At 38.7% G+C, this 6323-nt stretch overlaps 1 protein-coding gene across 1 annotated transcript in view; it reads right to left on the minus strand.

Moving 5' to 3' along the window:
- Positions 1–6323, minus strand: part of LOC107685778 (exostosin-1) — a 311868-nt gene that overhangs the window by 263380 nt on the left and 42165 nt on the right. The window lies entirely within an intron of this gene.

Consider the following 6323-nt stretch of genomic DNA (forward strand, 5'->3'; position numbering starts at 1 on the left):
CAACATCAAAATTTGAGGTCAAAATGTAAGTATATAAGGAAAGAGCATATATCTTAGGTGCTGTTATTGATCAGTTATGTTGGTGTCCTGAGACCTCCTGCATTCGGTTCTGCTCAGTCTAGCTGTTTTTGAATGCAAGAATTGCATCTTATGTAAATGTCCCTAAGGCCTTTGTGGACTTTTACAAAATAAACTGTATTCGAAAAACATTCTCACTACAGGTAGTTTATTTGTCTACTAACAATGTGAGGGTATTGGGAATTTATAATATTTCTGAATCAAAATGTAATTTCACAGCTAGCATTTTATGTCTGTAATGATGGTCCACTGAACGGCAAGTTGTAGATGAATCCAAGTGCAGATTTATTATACAAATTGAAATCCAAACAAAACACAAAGACTTGACTTGACTTGACTACAGACATGAAACAACTCACCAAACAGATTTTAAATACGTTCAATACACATCGAGAGACAATGGCAACATGAGGGCTACTTATAGCAATCAATAAGTGTCACATGATATAAACCAACCAATGGGGAACAAGGCACATGACTAAAGCAACTAATCTCAACAGGGCTGCGTTCAGCCCCGACAAAACGGTGCAAAAATGTTTTTTTAAATGGAAACGGTGGTGCGTTGAACACCCTGTTCTGATGACGCAAGAGTTGCAACTATGGCAGCTGAGAAGACCATTCTTTGTTTTCTTTTTGAAGAATTTTCAGAGCCTGATGAAATCGGTATGAATACGTGTTTAATACTGCAAAATACGCTTGATGTTGCAATCACTGCCCTTGCCGTCCAGAATAAAAGAGAACATTCCAATTCGAGTGAAGGGATTTGTGGAAACTGTGGTTCCTAATTATTGTGATCCAACAGGAAACATGTCGTTCAAACTGGAAACCGTAGCAAAACGTCGCACAACGGTTTGAGCTTGAACTTGCCCCAGGTGTGTTCGACTACATGCAGCGCCGCGCAGACCTATCGGCGAGAGTAGCCGCTTGCAGTCGGGGGCGGAATTGAAAGCGGAGACGTGAAGTCGGACACTTTCTGCTCCCGGTAGTGATGCTCTCGCAGTGTTTGCATACTCTTATCACAGATGAAGTGAATAACATGCAATATTTATCAAATGCACAGACGTTTGAGACACGTTTTCATGTGCAACAGAAACACTTTTTATATACTGCTTAATACAGCGCCATCTGTTCAAGAATAAAGTTAAGAATACGTGTTTAATACTGCAAAATACGCTTGATGTTGCAATCACTGCCCTTGCCGTCCAGAATAAAAGAGAACATTCCAATTCGAGTGAAGGGATTTGTGGAAACTGTGGTTCCTAATTATTGTGATCCAACATTTGCCTCGCATTTCAGGATGAATATACTATTTAATACCAATAAAGTGGAGGTATATTTGCTGTTTTCAGTGTTTTTTTATTAAATGTGACTCAATATAACATTGCAACTACAGTAAAAAAAAGCTTTTACTGTTCTAAAAACAGATTTGTGAGCAGTATTGGAATTGAAGATGTTAGAAACACATGTCATTGTTGTCATGTGGTGAATTTGGCCAATCGTGAAACAGCTGTGTCGTCATCAGTGCTCCTTCAGTCGCTCCTGAGAAACTGCGCCAGCCGAGTCAGCCGGCTGCTCTCGAAACGCTATTGCGGTACTTTGATGCCACATGTGACAGTGACGTGGCGTCGGCGCCGGTTCAAGTCGGACAAAATTTCTAACCGGCATGCACTGCTTCAAGTCAGCCGCCGATCGGTCTGCGCAGCGCCGTATGAAGTCGAATGCACCTAACATGACACACAGACAAGAGTAGCACATGACATGATCACATGAGGGGCAAGGAACACATGACAGGAACATGAAACAAGGCAAAATATCAAAATAAAAGACCAGAAAACCTAAACAAAACCCAAACCCCATGTTACAATGTCCTAAATATACACAATAGCAAAATTAAATTACATTAAATAATATTTTACACTGTTGCATACATTGACAAAATAGTTTGATTGAAAATTACACAATAAAAAAACTATTTACTATGATTCTTTTATTAAGTACTGTACATATCACATCATGTAGTATTATTATTATTATTATTATTATTATTATGTTTCATATTTATTTTGCAAAGTTCTTAATTGACATTGTTGTCTCCTTCGTAAACAGTACACTAACTTAGGAAAAAAAAATTGGGGCGAAATTGTTGGACGTAGTAGAAATTAGTCAATGTGTGACAGTATACATTTGTGTAAATGACAAAAATAATTAAAAATGGTTTTCACATACACACACAAAATATTGAAATAGCTTATGGTTCATTGTGCTTCTTGTTTAGAATATCACAGTTTTAAATGCAATAATTACATTTTTATGATGGATTTCAATGGTATACTCACTGTTCAAAGGCTTGGGTCAATACGATTTTTTGAAAGTCTGTTATTCTCACCAAGGCTGCATTTTTTGATCAATAACACTGTAAAAACAATAATATTGTGAAATATTATTATGTTTTCTATTTTATTATATCTTGTAATGTAATTGATTTAGTATTAGTATGCAGCCATTACTTCAGTGTCACATGATCCTTCAGAAATCATTCTAATATGATGATTTGCGGCTCAAGAAACATATTTATTATTATCATCAATGTTAAGGTTGTGCTGTTTAATTTTACTATTATTTTTGATCAATCCAGTGTATTCTTACACTCTTAAAAGTAAAAAATTCTTTATTAGCATTAATGGTTTCATGAAGAACCTTTAACATCTATGGAACCTTTAAATGTTATTAAAATGTTCTTACACTAAGAAAAAAATGGTTATTTTAAGAAATGTTCACAAAAAGGTTCTTTAAAACCCAATTTAAATATTAATTTGTAATATTATGAGTTAATTTTAGATTGCAGGCCTGTTTTGAGAAATTATGGACAGTGACAGTAATCTGCGAAGGAAAAGAATCTGGAAAAATGTGTCTATGATTGTGAAAATGTAGCTGAAACTTGAACTTCTCTTGAAGCAACCACAATGTAATGCCTTATTACGTGCCAAAAACAATAAGCACACAGGCTCTAGATAGTTAGTTGATGCTGTTCATTTACAGATGGCTGTTTGTGGATGAAAAGTGCGCTTGTATTTGTGTGCTGCATCAGCTGAATCTACTGCTCGGCCACACCAGTCTGACAGCATGCTGCACTTCCGTTGTGCAAGCGGAGAGATATAGGGTCAGACTCATTTATCATAAGAGGAAGCACCTTCGTGTGCATGTGTGTGATGTAGCAACTTCTGTTCTGGACCATATGCTATCCAAACACAAAAAACCCCAGATCAACCATGCATTACCGTTACTCTGGCCTTGTACAGTTGTGCATGTGGGTTTAACACAGCATTAATAATGCTTCAAAATACATGAGGGCTTTCTTTTTTGTTTTCTACTTGTATTAGCATCCTTTTCTGGCGATCACAAGTGGTCAGTGCTAAATACAGGTGCAAATGGGGGCTAAAATTATTCATTTAGCACGTCACATTTGTAGTCTAAATGCTAATCCGTCCTGATGTGTCCCAGACAACAGCGAAGCACTGCCTGCTCACCTAAAACACAACCATTCCTCTGCAACAAGGGTTTTAAACGTTGCAGATTCTGTACAGCTTTGAAATGAAACTATCTGATTGCAATAATTGGAAATGCCTGAATAAATACATTCACATAACATCTCGTACAACGAGTAGTACGAAGCACATTATGTGAAGCACATCCAGGCCTCAGTTATTATAGTTACTAAACTAAAACAATTCTGCCTGAAATATTCAAGGTTATAAAATTAAGTTTTAAATATATTTGAGAGAAAAATACAAGAGATTTTATATATATAAAACATATTTAAAATGTATGATTTTTTTTCTCATCACCAAAAAGTTATAGATAGAAGGAAGATGGATGGACGGATGGACGGATTAATTAAAGAAAAAAACTAATTTGACTCCCAAGTATATTTAATCTCACCATCAAAAGTAAACATAAATAGAAAAATATGTATTAAAAAATTGACTGCCAAATATATTTAAAATTTAATGTCACCATCAAAATAAATAAATACATACATTTAAATAAATTGTAAATGAATTATATGGATGAATGGATGGACAGAAAATGGATGGATGGATGGATGGATGGATGGATGGATGGATGGATGGATGGATGGATGGATGGATGGATGGATGGACGGATGGATAGATGGATAGATTCATGGCTCAGGCAGTAACGCATGGCACTACCAACGCCAAGGTCATGGGTTCGACTTCCAGGGAAAGCAAGAACTGATTAAATGTGTACCTTGAATGCAATGTAAAGGTCCTTGCACACTGAGTCTGACATTTCCATATGCGTTTTTTGTATTCGTCATCCTAAAAATTCGTCACGCACAGAAACCTTGCACACCGAGTCCGATGCGTATTAATTAGGGCTGGGTTTTGACACAAATTTCACGATTCGATTCGATTCTCATTCACAAGCTTTCACTTCGATTTGATTACCGATTCGATTCCATTCAATAACGATTATTTTGGATATATATCAGGTACAGTACTTGCCAAATTTTCTCAAGGAAAAAAAAAAATCTCTCAACTAATGCTGTAAAATATACATGAGAGTCATTTGGTACTACATTACTATAATAGTGAAGGTTAAAATTGACTGATCTGTAAGCTATGGCATACAACTGTTAAAATTACACAATGAAGTTTTGAAAATAATAAAGTTACAATTACATAATATTTCTACTTCAATTCGTTTTTTTTAACATAAAAATTTAAATGGTGGCTGTCATAAATTGATGGATTTATTCAAACATAAATTAAACATAAGAACAGTAAAAATTATAATGAATATGTTGTATGGTGCATATATTTAGCAAAATATCCCTCTGTATAGTTTATTTTTCTGGCTGACTAATGAGTTTATGGTCAGTGAATATGTTTTTCTGAGGTAAATGTGACGTTGCGTGACATTGTTTACAAGACGTTATATTGACGTCTTTGCACGGAGGAAACACTGATTGAGTGATTACATTAGACAGGATACGGATTGTAAAGTTGCACCCTTTCTTTTACCTTACCTTTGGATGTTTAGTCATGATTATTTTGTGCCGAAGCTGGTATTTGTCACGGGTCTACTGCTGCGCGGCGTCAGGAACAAGGAACGGAGAGAGACGAGGAGTACATCAATCCAACTGGGTTTAATTCACACAAAAGGAACACTCACACTATACATGTAGACCTAAACATTCACATACAATACCGGACCCTGGAGCACACACAGGGAACACATCAGGAGCCTCGGGAGGCCATGGTGGAGCAGGGACTCGGGATGCCATGATGGAGCAGGTAGTTTAGGAGGCCATGGCGGATCAGGAGCCTTGGGAGGCCATGGCGGAGCAGGGGACTCGGGAGGCCATGGCAGAGCAGCCTCACAGGCCGCGGCCCCAGCCCCAGCCTCGGCCTCTACGGCTGGAGCCATACTACCCCCCCCCCAAAAAATACTTGGGGAAATTTACGGGGCCTGGAGCCCTCCCTGGGATTAACTGGGGGTCAGGAGCCCTCCCTGGGCTGAACTGGGGGTCAGGAGCCCTCCCTGGGCTATACTCGGGAACAGGAGCCCTCCCTGGGCTTAACGGGGAATCAGGAGCCCTTCCTATAATGAATATGTTGTATGGTGCATATATTTAGCAAAATATCCCTCTGTATAGTTTATTTTTCTGGCTGACTAATGAGTTTATGGTCAGTGAATATGTTTTTCTGAGGTAAATGTGACGTTGCGTGACATTGTTTACAAGACGTTATATTGACGTCTTTGCACGGAGGAAACACTGATTGAGTGATTACATTAGACAGAATACGGATTGTAAAGTTGCACCCTTTCTTTTACCTTACCTTTGGATGTTTAGTCATGATTATTTTGTGCCGAAGCTGGTATTTGTCACGGGTCTACTGCTGCGCGGCGTCAGGAACAAGGAACGGAGAGAGACGAGGAGTACATCAATCCAACTGGGTTTAATTCACACAAAAGGAACACTCACACTATACATGTAGACCTAAACATTCACATACAATACCGGACCCTGGAGCACACACAGGGAACACATCAGGAGCCTCGGGAGGCCATGGTGGAGCAGGGACTCGGGATGCCATGATGGAGCAGGTAGTTTAGGAGGCCATGGCGGATCAGGGGACTCGGGAGGCCATGGCAGAGCAGGGGACTCGGGAGGCCAAGGCGGAGCAGGGGACTCGGGAGGCCAAGGCGGAGCAGGGGAC

The sequence above is a fragment of the Sinocyclocheilus anshuiensis genome, unplaced genomic scaffold (genome assembly GCF_001515605.1).
Source record: "Sinocyclocheilus anshuiensis isolate Anshui unplaced genomic scaffold, SAMN03320099.WGS_v1.1 scaffold617, whole genome shotgun sequence".
Classification (NCBI taxonomy): Eukaryota; Metazoa; Chordata; class Actinopteri; order Cypriniformes; family Cyprinidae; genus Sinocyclocheilus; species Sinocyclocheilus anshuiensis.